Source organism: Aptenodytes patagonicus, chromosome 6 (assembly GCF_965638725.1).
Source record: "Aptenodytes patagonicus chromosome 6, bAptPat1.pri.cur, whole genome shotgun sequence".
NCBI lineage: Eukaryota > Metazoa > Chordata > Aves > Sphenisciformes > Spheniscidae > Aptenodytes > Aptenodytes patagonicus.
Window position 1 is genome coordinate 4954825 of NC_134954.1, and position 18696 is coordinate 4973520.

The window sequence follows — 18696 nt, forward strand, 5'->3', positions numbered from 1 at the left end:
GTGCGCCTACAGGACACTGAAGGACTGCCCCTAAGTAGTCTGTCCACAGTGCCAGGACTGGCAAATGGGACTCAGCTTTGCCTAATGCATTTGAACAACACAACCACTCGTTGAAGCCTTGGCACAGCATGGCCATCACAGCCAGCGGGTCAAAACTCTTCAGATTCAGACTCTGGGAGCAATAAGGCGATGCTGCTTCTCAAAGGGGCAGCAGCAGCAGAAACATCTCATTTCCTTTACTGGGATAACTATGGCTTTACAAGATGTCATTTCGTGTTACAAAATGGCTTCAGGGATGGTAGACTGCCTGGCCACACGGTGAACTCTGCAACCCGTTCTTGCCTTTGGAAAGAGCAGAGTCATCAGTCAGCACACACAAAAAGTAAGGGACGTTTGAGAAAAAGGACACCACAAGACTGTCTGCTGAAACTGGAGAAGCTGTAAATTCGTTCCTTAAACTGTTTTTTTCCAAAGAAGCCGACAACTTTGCTCTGCCCTCAACACACCTTCTAACAGGCAAACTCAGTGGCAAAGAGAAGCTGCTTTTAATCATATGGGTCCAGAGCTTTGCTACCCCATGAGAAACACCACCAGGTGATTTTCAAACCTATGAAAGAAAATTGGGGCAGGAGTGGCCTTTCCCCGCAAGTCCCACCACAAATTCCTGCAAGTGGGAAACTAAATAAAGCTTTGAGGAAATGATATGAAATGGAAAACTGAAATAAAATGCTCAAGTTGAAATGAAAAATTGAAAACAAACTGCTAAAGTCAGAAAGTGCAATAGACCCAGACTTTTTTCAAAATCCTCCAAATATGTTTTGCCAAAAGGTTTGCCAAAAGTACTTCGTGCCAACAAATCTGTATTTTAGGGGGAAAAACAGAATGATCAAAATCACTCCAGCCAGTTTATACTCTGAAAGAACAAAGGTACTTTTAAAAATATTACACTCAATGAGAACTTCTTGTGAGCTCCAAAGCACTAGAGGGTCATCATCAAGGTTACACCAGAAAGGTAGTTTAGGATCACATGGAATATTAATATTTATCATGAACCCTATTTTGATGAAAACATCTTCCCATCTTCTCTAATTGTTGTTAGAGTCCCATAGCACATGTCCTAACATCCTTGGGGCACATTAGAGCACTAGCATCTACTGCTATTACAACGACAGTTTATAGCTCTCTGTTTAGACTGCAAATAGAATTCTGTTGACGCTGCATGATCTGCATTTTAAGACTACAAGTTTCTGGGTACTGGCACATACTTAATCACATGTTAAATCAGACAGTTGCATGCTCCCATCTGTGCTACAGAAGCTTCTAATCTTCGTTGGGTAGGTAACAGCTTTGTCTGACAAATATTTTTAGAACATAGCAGCTGAGCTACCATTTATTACCATTTCCCAAGAGGGATTTGACCTTAGGACCTCATGAAGTTCTGTAGCAGGTACTACTTCCGCAGATCCTGCTTCAGTTGTGAACAGTGTTACAGAACTGACTTTTCTAAGAGAAATTTACCTTCCATGTTTCCAAAATCAGAGGAATGCTATTGGAAAATACATCTGTTAATTTTAAATCAGTGTATTTAAGATGTTTTTAATTTTCTATCACTGTATATTATACTACTATATGTTTTCATTTACTTCAAAGCACAAGTGTATGCCATAATTCCCAAGGAATCAAAAAGCAGATATCAAAGTCAAGTATACTACTGTGGGAGTGAGAGGAGTGGGAATCAGGAATACACCAGCCTTGATTTCTAGTGGTTTTTTTATCACTGCAATATCAATGACCTTGACGACAGGGAAGAGCAATACTGAGGCGTTACTACATACACAACAATCTCAGGTTAGACTTACTGTGGGACACAAGATACTTAGAAGGAAAATCTGACACTTAATCTCTCTCTCTCAGTTTCCTCAGCTGTAAAACTGGCATCATAAGTATTTAATTTCTTAACTACTTCCTGAGCATGTTCAGTAGTGTTAAAAAAATTTAAATGCCATGAGTTTTAGCAAAGAAAAAGTATCTAATGCCTCTCTCCCTGATAGATAGCCCTACCCAGTTCTGACCCTCACACTTCTGGCCCCTCACTCATTTTTTCAATCCCTCCAGATTACATTTTAGAATAATTTATATTTCATCTGGACATTATAAACTTTTTATTATTGTCACCCAGTGATAATAATCTCTTGTACTGGAGTTCTACTGTTTGTATGGCATTTTCTGAAATAATGTATAACTGCTTTTCAGATGTAAACTGCCTATCTTCTGCTCTTCTTAGGCCAGAACTTGTAGTTCTTGGGCAGAACTCCCACTGGAAGATTTTGCATTTCCTATGTATGTCAATTGGCTGATACTAAAACTCCTGTGTTGGGAGTTAATAGTGCACTGACTCTGTGGGGCCTAAACTCTTCTTCACTGAGCAATCTAAGGCTCTACCGGTTACGACAGCAGGTTCAGTTCTGCGATTTCCAGTGCTTTCCAAGTCCATCTGGGCCACAATTACATTGTGAACTGTCTCTTTTCTGGTTTTTTGGCATCTACAGTTACAGCCTTAGTAAGAGCAAGTTGGTGCAGGTAATCAAGCCAGTGAAAATAGCAATAAAAATATGACTCAAACATTAGCCCTCACTTTTCTTTTCTGTAAAGAAAAAAAAAAGCTTCAGCCAGAGATGGGCTGTTAGATCATTATTAAATAATATCAGCTAGCCCATCTACTTCTTGTTCATGTACCACTTGTTCCTTGTTTTGAGGGAGGGAGAACAGGGTATTATTTTTACATTGCATATAAACATTCCCTGAACAAAGCTAGAAGCCTGGGAGTCACTTTTCATTCCTGATAAATTCAAAAGGCAGCACAGCAGCTGACTGACTAGCTCACAAGCCTGTTTTCCAGAGATACAATTAAATGGTGTTGAAAAATCACATCAGTAGGAATTACTGGGTACTTTGGACTTTCGAGTTTTTGAGTTTGATCCAAAGCCTGTGGCAGGCAATGCAAAGACTGTCCTTGACTTCCATAACATTTACACTGGACTCCTCCTGAAGAGTACGAACAAGGACTCAGGAACCCAAATTTAAACATCCCTGCTTTTCAAAGTCTTGGACTGTATCTTGCCGTTAATTCATTTTCCTTTGCTTACAGAGCTGGTGTGAAAACCTTATGGCATATCTACACTATACAATGCAGAAATCCCTGCACCAGCTGGTGTGAGTACCCAGCATAGCACCATGCTGAGCCATTAGCTTGGGTCCTGGGAGTAGTATAGATACATTAGCATGGCATTACGCCCAGGCTAATGAGCTCAGGCTAGCTCTGCATTATACTGCTTTGATCCAGAACTAGCTCCTTTGCAGCTCTGTATAGCCCCACACTGCAAAGAGTAAACTTGTCTCTGCACCACTGAATATTATCTGTTCCATATATCACAGTCCTGCTCCTGCGGACCCGCTGCTGTTTGAATGACGTTTCTTTGTCTGAGTTCTAAACACTCCAGTATGCAAAAATGTCTGTTCCTAAACTGAACCTTATTTATCTATCCACACATTGCAATCTACAAATAAACAGAGCACCTGCATCTCACCGCATTTCCTATTCTATACCGAATACTTCACATGCTTATATTGTGCCTGAAATAGAGAGTTTTGAATTAATCCCAGTAATCATCAGTTAGCTCATGTGCCCTTAGTTTTGCCTGGAGGGGGAAGAATTCTGCATTTTAGTTTCATCACCCAGGTCAAAACTTTGTTTCTTAAAACAAAACTTGTATATTCTCTCTCTGTTGGCAGAAGCTCATCTCTTGAATAGAAGGGAGTTGATCACTGAAATAGAAAAAATTTCATTGGCAAGACAGATTGACTGACAGTCATTGCAATTAACTAGATTTCAATTGTTATGTATTTCTGTGTCATTGGCAACAGTGAATATTAGGGGGACATGCACATATATGTACATAACTGTATTTGTTACTTAGGATTTATACCATGTCATCACTCTTAAGAGATTTCTTTCTTCCTGCTTACCTATTCCAAATGACCAAACATACGCCTTTGATCTGCCTGAAAGGTTAAGTATCTTACCAAGGATCTGAGCACGTGAATAGCTAAGCAAAGCTCCTGACACAGCAGAAAGCATTTGCACACATCTAAGACAAAGTCTAAATGCTGAAATGGAACAACCAGAATAGAAAACACTGAATGGAGCAAACTTGTAATTACCAACAGGAGCAACATCCTTTCCTCATCAATCTTCAGGCATGCTTATATTAAGCCATAAAGGGTTAGACGATTCTGGAGGGATAGTGTTTCAGGGGTTTTTGTTTAATGCTTTGGAGCTAAATCATGCTTTCCTTTCCCAGGGGTGCACAAGACAAAGAAGAGGCCAGATGGATCCCTCTTCCCCTCCCCACCACACCTGGGCAGGGGCCAGCCTCAGCGCGGTGCCCAGGGGAGTGTGTGGAGCGCTGGCAGCCCGGCCGGCAGCCCTGGGGAGTGCTCCCAGCTAGGCCGCGGGGCACTTGTCAGCTCTCACTTACCCACAGACAGGAACGGCGGCAGAAGCAAACGTTCCCTCTATAGTACAGCCATGCATCAGGGCACCTCCACCCTCACTGCAACACTTAACACATTCAAGGGCCACAATTCATCCCCTTTGAAGCACCAACATCTTTCCAATACTGCAAGCAGCCATTATCTGGCTAGATATCCAGAGCCAGTCCTGCCTCCAAGCACAAACATCGAGCCCAGGGGGTGTGCCAAAGGAGGACGATATGATTGAGCTCCCGAAGCAGCAACGGCTGCTGCCTGCCATGCTACCCAGGGATGGGGTTGCAGGTTCGCAGCAGGATACTTCAGAAGGTGCAGCCAGCAGCTGGAACGACTTCAGTGACATACCCTGTGAGAGAGGGACAGCACTTGCAAGCGAAACACGTGAGAAAAGCTTCCAGGGCCGCAAAACATCTCCCTGGAGCCCTAACAAACAAAGCAATTTAAGCCAAGAGGGCTTTATTCTGATCTGTGACGCAGCTGCACAAGCAGCAGCACACTGCAGGGCTGACAGGAGAAACAGAGACTCAGCGCAATACGCCGGTGGTGCAACACCCCACTTCCCCACCACAACTTGACTCCAGTGTCAAAGGTGCACTGCAAAGTTCACTGGCTCCCAGAGTTAGCCCTGCACTCATAATCGTGATGGAGCACATGTGAGGGAACATACACGGAAGGGGACGACACAGGTAACGGGGTCAAATTGTATTAATGAGGAGACCACCCTGAAGCACAGCAACAAGGACTGCCCTTGGCAGGAGTGCACAAAACATCACGCTGCCCAGAACAGACAGGAACAGCAGTCATTATAGCTACACGACATGCCACTTTAAGCAGATACATATGCTCCCCACGCACAGCCAGCCAGACCCACTGCGTGCTGCAGCGAGATCTGGGAACTCATGAGACCCTTTAGGACCGCTAGAAACAGTGTGGTCTAAGTACAAATGTGATCGGCACTCAGCGTGAGAAAGCTTCTTACACCAATCAGCTGCAACTTGACTGTGCAGTAAGAAGAAACCGAAATATGGAGGGAAAAAAAAAAGCTAGAAAGGGCTGCAATATTTTGTCATTGATTATGCTTTCTCATTTTGTTTTGGTTTCATGGCACATAATGGAGAGACTACTTTAAGCCAAAAAGAGAATCTCAGAGTCAGTGCTGACTGTAAGAGAATAAAGATGCCCTGTCACTCTGCCCTCATTTTAGCACTGATTTCACTAACCACGTTATTCTCAGCACAGTAAAGTGCTGACGCCAAGTTACTCGGTGCAACTAGTCTCTTCTGTTGCAGAAGAGGTTACAGCTACTCTCCAGATTCTCTCTTTTTCTCAGGGGAGTACTCTAGGAGTACTATATTTTACATCTAAAACAGAGCAGGGCTAACACTTTTCCTTGTGTGAAAAAATACTATAACAGCCACTGCAGTGTGCACCAGCAAGCACCAGTACCTCACGTCGCAGCTATAAAATTCCCGCCTGCTCCTCCTGAGCTGCAGCACTGGCAGAGTCTGGAGGGCAGCCACCCCAGGGCTTGAATAAAGACCCTGCTCTACTTTGTCTGACTTCTCATTTTTCTAGAGAGGACGGGGATGTTCCACAGGCTCTCTCAAGGACAGCCAAACCAAATGAACAAAACACATCACAGGAGAACCTGGGAGGGAGCCGTAGATCTCCAGCTTGACATGAGCTGTAAAGAATTCCCAAGTCTGGATGGCAAATTGCTCAGTGCGCTTCATTTGTACTCAAAGATTTTCTTCACACTGCCACAGCATGAATTTCACCTATATGGAGCTCATTACAGGTTTTGCATGGGCATACTTAAGCCCCCCTTTCCTTTCTGTTTCCTAATACCTACTCACCTTACCAGAGGTTTAGCATCTGTGCAGCCTTTATATTCTGCAACAGACATTAAGGACAGGAGCCAAGTACATCGCACGGCACCTCTCAGGTGTGTTACCAATACGACGACAACCACGCTGATTACATTTCCACACCTGACTCCACGAGCAAGGCTGCAGACCTGCTAAAGGTGAGCAAATCCCAGTGCTGTCAGCCAGAGCCTCTGGTGCTCTGCACCTTTATCTGGATCTGTGCTCACTGAAAGGGATCTGACGGAGTCAGCCAACCCATCAGCATTTCTGAAGGCTTCCCCTGGCCACTGGCTAGCCCAGTCCCCACGAAAGGAGCTGCTAATGTGCAGCTGACAGAGGAGGAACCAATCTCAGAAACACAGCATGTTGTGGGGCAGACGTCTGCCCACTCTACCAAATCAAATGCCACCTTCATATGCACAAACCAAGAGCACGTTTGACTGTTAAGAGGTATCTGGGGAAGGAGACTAACATACCAAGGGGAAAAAATTCTGCCCACCCAGCGATCACTGAGAAGGGCTTTGTCCATTGCTGTGATTATTTTTTAAAATTCAAAATAAATCTGTTTTCTCGCTGTTGGCGACATCATCACTGTTTCCTGTCCCCCTTCCCAAAGACCCTTAATAGCAAAGGTATTTCACAGGCAAACATTTCTTTTTTAAAAGGCAGAGCTCATCTTATTTTAGAACCCAGCATCTATGCCAAGACTTCACACTGTGCTGAATGCATTACAACATCTACCAAAAGTGCAAAATACATTTTAAAAATGGTCAGGCAATACGCTGAATAGTTGTGGTTTCTGAATGCTTGCCAGTTTTAGTTAGAGGGTTTTTTTTTCCCTGTGTAACTTATGGGCACATTGAAAAAGATATGTGTAAAGTGTTCTTGCAATCTAATATGTCAAAGGAAGTAGATTTGCAAATGCTTTTATTCACCGAAGCACACCACATCCAGAACTACCCCTATATTTCCCTTACCCGTAATGTTTTGTTATTCCTTTTCAACATGAAATACCGTATAAAGAACTTATCTTTGACAGTTCCAAACACCAAAGTTTAGAATACAACAATCTGGTTATTTGGGGGAATAGGATGCTGTGACAACCAGGGTAAAAGATACTAATTTTTTATTAATTTTAAAAACAAGATAAGTCAGCCCCCCCAAAAAGAGCGGGAACCACAATGAGCAAAATCTAGCCTGGGACGAGTCAGAATAATGAGTGGCTTGGTTGCTAGAATTACCTGTGAGTACTGGTTCGCAGGCAGTAATGCAAGCACCAACCAGACAGAGGATTCAGGAATCAGATCCAGATCTCATAAGAAATCATGACCTGAACCTTTCCCGAATCTCAGCGTAATCCTGATTTGAGTTTGAAAGTAGGTTGGGATGACTTTTTTCCCATTACATTTTAGTTATGGGCACTTCTGGTGAAAAAGAGCAGAGAGAAAAGCCAGCAAACCAGCAGGCAGCCTTTGTGAAAGAGACTGAAACAGGATCAGGGTTCTCCCTAAGGAGAGAAAAATAGCTGCAGATGAGTCGAGTAAGAGAGAAATCTAGACGAAAGCAGAAGGCAGCTTAAAAGATTTTTAAAAGCCCAGCAGCAAGTACTACTGGAACCCTGATTTCATTAAGCAGATCAAAGATGACAGATCAGAGGGTGTGAAACCAGAGCTGGTTGGTCATTTTCTGACAAAGTTGTTTTTCAAAAGAAAATATCAATTAGTTGAAACCAAAGCTTTTGGCAGGAATATACACATTAACTTTGTCTGGAACATTTTCTTGTGTACATGATGGAATTTCTGATCAGAGAAATCACATCCCAAGAGCAGCCAACAACCCCATCACTAGGCCAGTGCCCTGGAATAGCATTCAAATCCCTACACCAGAGGTGAGGAAATCCCCAAGCTAACAGTGACCCTTCACGGTGAGTCTACTTGATTTCACATAGCAGTCTGTGGATGCACCAGCCCAGAAGAGCTTCGTTCCGATGAACCTGTGCCCAAACTGATAAACCCTACTGCTCTTCTGATGTACCTGGATCATTTTCACAAAAACAACTCACACCAACCCTGTCTAGTGTCTCTGCACCTACCTTCCAGCAGGAACTACCTTATGTGTGTCTGCACCCCAAATTACACCCAAGCCACTGGCATTCTCATGGGTGGGACATATGTCTAGAAAAATCCATACATCTTGATGTCGCTAATTGTTTTGTTTAAACTTGGTCACTTCATTTTGAGAATGTTACTAAAATGCAAATTATATTCATGTATTCTCTTATCCACACAAAATATATTAAATTTCATATAAACAAAAGTTATGAAGCTGAAAAAACATTTTTATCATGACCAAAACACGAAAACCAAGATGAGAATTTACTTCATTTCCTCATTCAACATTTTGTTCAAAGCTATATATTCATGTGAACGCTTTGCAAACACTGATTTTACTAATGCTCTGTTCTCCAATGGAAAGATGTTCCATCTGAGCTCGACAAGTTTGAATGCCGTCTGTGGTCATACCACAGGTATATTTTTATCTTCTCTGCATATTTTTATTTTCTCTGTGTTTTCCAGTTTCTATTTTATCTTTCCTTCCAATTGTCCAGCGAGCTCTACTAACAAACCTTATGAAGTTCCCCTAAATAGGAGACAGATATGGTTCATAGCAAAGATGAGATTGCATGTTTGTTCCGTACCAAAAACGGTTCCCAGGTGCATGCAAACACCTCAGGAAAGACTCAGTACGTGTACAGAGAACAAACACCTGCAGATTTCTACCCTTCCTTACTCAAAAATGCCTGGCTCCCATGATTCTTCAACAGGTAAAACTCCTGAGGATTCACATGCCCTGAGCTGATCCCAGGTCTTGGAACAATGACTGCATTAGCCGCTTTCTTATGTATTGAAACTAGTAGAGCTACTAATTTTGATAAAAGTATTACTCACTCCTGCAACTTAGCATGCTAGTTATTTACAGCATAATTTACAGTTTGACCATTAGTCAGCTGTTAAATTATGCCTCATGATAAAATAAGGTTTAGATCTGCTTCTTGAACAAATATGATCAAACTTACAAAAAGTGAAAGCAGATGGGAAGTTCTATTGCAAAATTGCTGCAGAAACAAAAAAGGAAAAAAAATAGATGGTGTAATTTTTATGAAAATAAAATTCAGATGGAATGAGATAATGTGCAAATCATTTGGTGAAAAATACATCTCCAAATATGATTTAAGAGACATTTCAGTGCCATGGTTACACATTTAATTTCCAAAACCATGAAATGTTCCATTATTGTAATAGCTTTGATTGGCTGTGATTCTGCCAGCAAAACTACTACAGTATTGTTATAATGATAAATTTTGCTGTAAGAAAGGGCTATTATATAAGAATGACTCAGATATTTATAGAGAGAGAGTTTTTATTTATTTATTTTAAGAGGTTATAATGAGAGAGGCTGGACCGAAAACAAAGAAAGAAAGAAAATTGGGGCCAATCAATATAGTGTTCTCAATTAGCCTAAGTTTTTCATATTTTAAATTGTTTCAGGGCTTCAGAAAAACACAGAAGGAATCTACAGCTTCTACTGTTTTTTTTAAGATGTGTGTTTTCACCTCTCTGTTATGACTATTCACTGATTCCTTTCTTCCCTCCTTTCTGCCTCCTCTCTCCTGTCACCACTTTTCAGCCACCTGATAGTTTGGCAATGAAAATATATTTTCCTTTTATCTTTCTTTTTCTTTTTTTTCCATTACTATTCAGATAGGACAACAATTGCTCAGAAACAAACTATAAATATATTAATATTTAGCTAGCTAGCTATCTACCCATCCATGTATATAGATAAACATTGCATAAATGTGTGTATCTGAGTCAAAATTAATGACAAAGTCAGGAAATACCAAACAATCCCACCATAATAAGCCTCAGAAAGAGTATCCAATAAATGTAATACTACATATGAAGTGCAATAAAAATTTAATGCAGAGACTCATTTTCATTTAAATTTCACAAGTGTTGTGGGAAATACCTTTCATCACCACTCCTGAAACCTGAGAGCAAAACCACCGCTTTGTGCTAGGAAGTTCAAGTGTAAATTTGTAAAATAAATCTTCTTTAGTCCTTTGGGGGTAAACTAGATTAGTAGACAAAAGCAGCAGAAGTAAAAATACAGCTACAAGCGCATTCAGCAACAAATAAAGGCAACAAACAGGAAGGTGTATAGTTGCAAGCAATAGTCTGGTAAAATTATATATTCTTTTCTTTTAGAATATGATCAAAAAAGTTCAGAATTAGAATCCATTAGTGAAGAAGTTAATGGATTTGTGACAAGCCCAGAGAACAGGCTTCACTGTGTTAAGCTTTCTATCAATCTGCTTCTGTTGGTATTTTCTATTCACCAAGAACGTGCCTGCCTTTAATATCTAAAGGAAGACTCTGGAGCTGGCCCAGTGCAGCCCTAATGTAGTGGCAGAAGTCGGGCATTAAACCAGCAACTATTAGTGCTCTTCCTGAAGAGGCCAGGAAAAGATAAAGGAAGAACATCCTCACAGCTTCTACTGTTTTCTCCAGATTGCCAAGCATATTTTAAGACATAGCTGAGCATAAAAAGGACAGTATGTTTGGTGAAAGTCATAAACTTGCTCTACAGACCTGCCTCTAAACAAGTTTCCTTCTGAAACTTTCCTATTGTGTGGTGGCAGGTTAAGATGGCAATTGATAAAAGATACTGCTGGAGAGGCAATTCGAGAGGTCCTCACCACAAGCCAGGACCCCGTGCCTCAGCGATAAACCATCAGAAGCCTTCAGCGTACAAACACCCGGTACAGCCCTGGAGGTCAGGGAGTTCTGGGGAAGTCCCGCTGCTGCTGTTTTTTTCCAAGCTGCTGAGCTGTCACATTGTCACCAAATTGGTCGGAGGCACAAGGCCTTCGTTTAGCAGCTCTGCCACTTTTCACAGGGCTCTCACTCCCAGACTGTGGCATGCTCACGTTTGTGTAAGCCTGGGTACCCCTACACCTCCAGTACCAAACTTGCTGGACTGAGTCCATCTGTTGTTGCCTCCTTCATTTTGCGGCTGTTTGGAGCTTGGGCCGACAGCTTGCAGTGCCTCTCAAAAGACGGTGCGGGCAAAACCACAGTCTGCAGGGTCAGGCCCAGATTTGTAACGCCATCACCATATGTCTCCAGTCAGAGCACACAGCATGTATGTCAAGTCCAAGGAAGAGCTCTCTCATTAGACATTTCCAGGCACATCTTAGGCCATTCGGACATGCTTTTACAGCTCCCACCAAGTATCATGCACAGCTAGATTCTTGGAAACAAAGCCCTTGCAGAGACAAGTGGATGGGTGTGGAAATTGTTCCATTAATGGCTCTGCATGGACAATCCTAACTACCGTAATAACAATATACTACCATTTTTTCATCTGACAGAGGGCTTGAATGAATGGATATGAATCCCACCTGTGTATTGTAGTCTCAACCTACTTGGCTGAAGTAGTTACTTAAACTCCTCACTGAACATCTCATACTACTATTGCACACAGAGCTGACTCAACATCCCTCTCAATGCCATGCTCAGCACGGCGATATTGTGGGACCTTGGAGGATGATGGTGTTCTGCACTGGAGGCTTCGAGAGTAAGTTTGTAAGAAGATGATTCAGAATATGAGTAATTCCAAAAGAGCCTCTAGATTCATTCCCATCTGCCCTACTCCCACACCACACTCAATGTGTTTCTTCCCACTCACTAATAACAGCTCTTGCCTCCTACATGCTATCAACACCTGACTGTCTTTTCTCACTGCAAAACAGTAAGCTCTTATAATGCATTCAAAGCACAATTTTGTCTGACACGTTTTTTTTAGCTAATTCTGTTAAGGCTTTTTTTTTTTTCCCCCTGTTAGAGCTGTTTCATTTGTAGGAGCAAATAAGCCTGAATGTCTCCGGCCACATCTGCTATCATCCCATTATTTAATATACAAGGCCAAAGCCTGCTGAAGGTTACACTTCACACGAAGGGATTGCTTTTTCCCGTACACACTGAACCTGATGAGGAAACTGTGACCAGATAGGTATCTCTCCATTCATCCCTTCTGTACCTATTTGATATGCTGTGGCAAGCAAAAAGCTGGGAATTGATTCCTATGTGGGCAATTTTACCTACCTCCAACCTTGCAAACAAAATCCACAGATGTCAGGCAGTGCTTCTTTCTTCCCCTTGAAATACTTCCATCTCTTTCCCTTACGCTTAAGTCTTTATAGTCCTTATAGCCACCTTATAGTCCAACAGACCAGGTTTAAATGAAAAAATAAGATTGAGAGAACACAGTTAACAGCCTCCCTGACCGTGCTTGATACAGGACACAGCCCTGTTCCCTTTCTCAAGTAACATCGTCATGGCGATTGGGACTCCTGGCAAGCCACGAAGGAATCTATCTAGCCAGAACGCTTTAATGCTGTTTTAGGACCATAATGAATTGGAAAGTTCTGCCAATATTAAGTTTTTTACCAAAAAAAAAAAAAAAAAATCTAGCCAGCAAAGTTTCCACACAGGCTCCTCTACTTTTAAAGTGTTCACTTTTCCCACCTAATGATTAAGCTCAGCAAGGAAAAATCAGGGAAGATAGAGAAACTAGGTTTGAAAAATTTCTGCATATGGAATAAAAAGTTTCAAAAAGCTCCAGGCTGACTAACACCGTCATGCTAGAAAAATTGAGAGAGAAATACAGGCCAGCGTGAACTCTAACCTTAATATTACTGCAACTTTATCCACATATTTTACCATGGTTTCCTAAAGAAATGAGGCTCACACAGTCACATAAAGCCAGCTTGTCTGTGTCTGATTATAAATTCCCTCTCCTCCAGTAACTTCTGAAGCCATTGGCCAATTTTAACCAACTTTGCCAGAAAAGCAGAGGTCTGAGAAATAAACACCTCCTATTTTTAACAGGCAGATAAGTGACACTCTCAGAAGAGCAAGGCCTTTCCTTGCACTCCCACTAGGAAGAAGACATGCCCTAGAAGTTTAGGAGCAGCTTTCTGTTATCTGTTTCACAGAGTTCTGGTAGGTGGTGAATAGACACGATGTTGGCAAACAGAGTAGCTGCAACAGGCACCCACATTACGTTACACATAGGACCTTGGCTATCTCCCCTCCATTAGAGGGAGACCAAAGCGAGGGATGGGAGGAAGACAGACATCCAGTCTGGTAGGTCCAGCAGAAAACTGCCACTGATTTCAGCTAGTTGGGCGCAATGGGCCCTCAGTAATAAGGTGAACAACTCCATGCACTTTCCAAGGCATGTCAGAGCTGCGGGGAGATACTCTTGCATCAAGCTTTCCAAAAGCTGCCTTCATTTTGTTCCATGCTATTCTGCAGCACAAACTCAGCAAGTGCACTTTCTGAGAGTGACATCGGCGCTTGCAGGAGAGGGAAGCCAGCACTCGGCTACACACAGGTGTTTATGTTGTAAAGCATGTGTCCGGAAAGCTGAGTATACAAAAAAGAAGTGCCCTTTATGCACTCTTCTGGGAGCTGGGAGCCACATTAACAGCTGCACAATGGAGGGAGAGTAAGCAAGAAGATCAGATAGGTCAGTTAAATGCAGAAGTAAGTGGAAGACCTCAGCTCCAAATTTTCTGTAGAACCTAGGTTCTGAAAGAGCACAGGACTTCACCAGTCTCCCTATTTATTTGGAATTATGCAGGTTCTCCACAACCAGGATTTTCCAGCTCTCCTATAATCAGCATGCTGCGCACTCTCTTACGAGCCAGTTGTTTCCTGCTTGGTTAGGTAGGCTCATTATTTGTCATAAATTCCACGTGTTTGCAACCACGATCAGCTGATCTTATCCCTTGCGGACAAATCTCTGCAGGGTTTTATCAGGTGTAAGAATTCATAGGCTCTACACTCGCGTCCCCGAGGGAGAAGGAATGCAGAGAAGACGAGCATCTTCCGTCCCCGCCCTCAAACCGCAGGCACACACGCTCTCACACGCCTGTGCCGGACAGCACAGGGCATCCAACCCCCTTTCGCCTGGGACCGAGGCCTCCCCGGCGCGCCCCGGCAGAGCCCTGACCCGGCCCGGCAGAGGCGGGGGCCGGGCCGGGGTGCGCGCAGGCCGCGGCGGCGGGAGCGGCGGGGAGCGGGGCGGGGCGGAGTGTTGGCCAGGGTGCTGAACCGCACCCGGCGTGCGAGGGAGCGGGCGGCGGCGGCGGCCGCCAGACACCTCCGGTGACGGGGGCAGAAGTATTCCCCGGCACGACCTCATCTTCTCCCGGTTTGTAATCCCCTACTGCCACCGCGGACTTTCCCAAGGATCCTTCCGACACCTGAGCCTTCTCGGGGGTGGCGGGGGAAGGGAGCATGCCACCTTCTCATCCTGCTGCCCAAACAGGGCATCTGTCGACCAACACACCCACCGCAGTTATTCTATAAACAACAGCTGGTGGCCTTGAACAGGCACGGCTGAATATTAAGCTACAAATCACCATGGCGTTTCTTAAGCTGATGCTTAAGGCTCAGCCAAAGACAAAGCTCTTGGTGCTAGACATTGTACCAAAACAGGGAATGAGAATGCCCCTGCTTTAGACTCAGGGTTGCCACGATATGTCAATGTTGGCCAAGAAGATTCCTTGAAATCTGTTCAACCCCAGAGGTATTTTTGGAAGTCTGACTTCTCCGCTCCTCGACTTCTTCAGTCTCACTGCCACAGTAGGTCCTCATGCCCTCATGTAGAAGCTGGCTCCAGACAGGACATTCTGTTCAAGATACTTCTGCAAAGGCCGTGACTGTTACATAGTTAAGTCCAAGCCACATAGTTTAGTAGGCTGATCGCAGCAGCGTGAAGCCCTACAAAGGCTGCAAAACACTAACGACCCGCCTGCTAAATAAATTTTACTGGGTTGATCTCCAAACTCTTGTGGAAAGATTGCTTCCAGTACTTGAGTCAGCTAGCGTTCAGGTAGCTCAAATATTTCCAAAGCATGCTGCAGTCACATCTGTAATTTCTGCCTCGCTTGCAAGAAAAAGTTGCAGAACAGGCCAGCAATCAGGCGACAAACAGTTTTCAATTCAAAGAAACAAAGCTGAATGATTGAAAGTATGTGCTGAAGTTATAACCAATACAAACAGTTGTGCACGCACCTCTTCCTCATTATATTGTGATTTCTTTCTCCATTCATCTATATGCTTCTCCTGAGCCCTCCCACACTGGGTACTTTCAGAATCCCTTTCTTACCGATCTGCACCTTCATTTACCACCCCCCTGTTTCTGTGTCTCCCTGCTCCTCCATCCAGAAGTCTCTCTCATCCCTGAGACATAGCACTGCTCCTTTCGTATTCCAAAGTACCCAAGCTCTGGGTTTCCCTGTCCCACTAACTACACCAGACACAGGAATGCTCCTTTGAGATTACGTACCTTCTGACTTTTGCTACCATAGGAAGGAAAAAGTTTCTCCATCCACAACTTTTCTATCTAAAACAACCCTGTGTTAAGCTGGACACGACTTTGTTCACTTGGGACACTGGCTAACCTCTTATTGGGCTGTCATCTCTCAGACAAGCTTTCATACTCACTTTCCCTGAAAGCCAAACAGGCAGGTCAACACAGCTTTAGGACACTTGAGAGAGAGCGATTGCTAGTTGTGGTTCTGCCCTAACGGTCCTCTCAGTCAAGAGGCCTCCTCAGGCCATGGTGGCCACTTACAACCAGGATTTGACTTCAGTCAAAATTAAGCAAGTCACTTAAGTTTTGCAAAGAAAGCCAAACCAATCACCAACGCTTCAGCACAGCTTCCAGTGAAAAGGCACGGTATCGTTGCAGCATGAGAACAGTGAGAAAAGCTCCTTGTCAGCCGTACAGAGGTGGGGAACAGCATCCCCCCAGGGCAAAGGCCTCCACACCTCTGGCATATTCCCTCAGAGAAAATGTGCTGTAAACCGCAATTTCAGAACTGACACATCCCACTCTTTGTGATCCTTCACCGTTTTGCCGGCTACCTCATTTCAATGTCATACCAGCTACATGCCAGCAAGTGGTGTTGAAAGTACCCTTTGACCACTGAGAACTGTTATTCCACACAGACTTTACGCCAACGCAGACCTTGATAGAAGCTGCTACTGCAAACTGAAGATAGCACCTCCAGAGATAATAAGAAAGAAAGGCTACAGGAAGAGCAGTGTGCAGTTTCTGTTTTTATAATGAACAAACAACAAGTTTGATTAGATGTTTTTTGAAGAGTCTTGCAGTCTTTTCTGCATGCTTTCCTACCCTCCAAGCAAACAGACTCTACGGCTGTAGAGGAAAACCCCTGGAAACTGCTAGCCATGATCTCTTACCCTTACGAAATAATAGAACATCAGAGCATTGCACAGTCTCTGTGTTTTCATAAACACAGTTGTACAGCCGATTTACAAAATGTCAAATTAAGCTCCATTGGGATTTCTTTGTTTTTAAATGACGGAATTTCCTTTGCAAGTAACTCTAGAATAATCAAGCTTCCAGAGAAGAAATGGCAATTCTCCTGCCATTTTTTTCACCCTCCAAGACAGTCTCTCTTCAGATCATCAGGAGGACTGTTACTCATTCCTGGACAATGTTATCTTTTGGGACACTGACCTGTTTTGGTCCTCTGGGCAAGGCTGAATCTTCTATGCCATAAGAAACAATCCAAGCCCCTGACTGTGTTGCAAGGCAGACAGGTATTTCTGAAGCTGTTTAGAAAATTCTTCCATCCTGTACATATTTCCCTAAGCAAATATTTATTTAACTTACTAAAGTATTAGAGATAATCACTATAATTTACTTTAAAGACATAATTTCAATTTCCATTTAAAACCACTTTATTAGTTCACCATTTAAGACATACTCAGCTGAAGCATCACATGAAATTGCTAGTGTAGATGCAAATATCTTCTTCTAAAAATTGCTAAATAACACTGATTTATAATACAGCTACATCAAATAAAGAGTGGAAGTTAGTAGTTTCAAAGTCTTTTTTGGCATGCTTTCTTAGCAACAAAATTTGTTTTATTCCAAAAACTAAAAAATGTCAAGTATTTTGTCTTGGGTACAGTGGGTTTTGTTTTTATTGTTCACACTTTTTGCATGTATGAAAGAGATCTGTTACATAGTATTTCAAAACATTAATAATATCTCTTCCACAAATATCAATAGCACTGCACAAGAAAATCAACTTTTCCTTTGAATTGTATTCACAGAAGCTGAACAAACCTAGTAGGGAATCTACTTCGGTATCTGAGTCTGAGTGGCTCCTCCAACATTTCCGAGGACACCAACAGTTAGTACAACAGAACTAGAAGGCTATTATTTTTCAGGAAATATTCAAATATAAAAGACCTAACATGCACTAAGTCTGAAGGATTCGAAGAACAGAAAAGCAAGTGAGAAGCAAGCGAAGGCAATTGGTTCCTATCACCAACCCAAGAAAAAGGCCAGTTACAATACACAGTGTTCATTGGACTATTCACAGATCTGTTCAGTTAGAGGAAAGCAAACAGCATCACAGAAACAAGCATTTTCCAAGGGAGTTTTAAGTCATACCGAAGCCAATGATATGTGGTAGCAAGAAAAGGCTCCAAAATTACAGGAGGAGCTGCTGCTGATTATACTAACAAGGAGTTAATTTAAAATGTGAGAACAGCAGACAAGTTATTTATCCAAGATCTTTTAACTCAATACCATAAGGAATAGGAACATGGAGTACTCTGTCAGGAGATGTATTAGGTCCAGCAGGGAATTTGTTAGTATTTTACATCTAAAGCCTCAGTTTGGAGGATTGCTCTCTTTGGCATCTAGTAAAGTCATGGATACAATAAAGTTCAGAACTTTACTGAAAAATCAATTTACAAAATCACAACAAGAAAATCTATTATGTGGTTTAAAAAAGAGCTAAACACCTCTGCTGCAAGCATGTGATAAATAGCAAGGTATCAAACTGGGTCTACTGAGATTGCCAAAGTAGCAATAAAGTAGTTCAAGTCTCCTTTAACCCTCATCTCTCTCAAAGAGAATATGAGGCATCTCTTAGCATTTGCAGTGGGTATAAGGCAGGGATCGAAAAAAACCAACAAAGCCTGGCCTTGTAGTAAACCTTCTTAGGAAAACACTGGCCCTTCTTCCCAGAAGAGCATCATGATAGTTTAGTCTCTGTTCTTCTAACGTTCTGTTTTCCAAAGCTAAAACAAGAAAGAGAAGCCCCAAACTGTCCATGAGGACTAGGTGCTTAAAAAAACAATACATATTCTAAGAC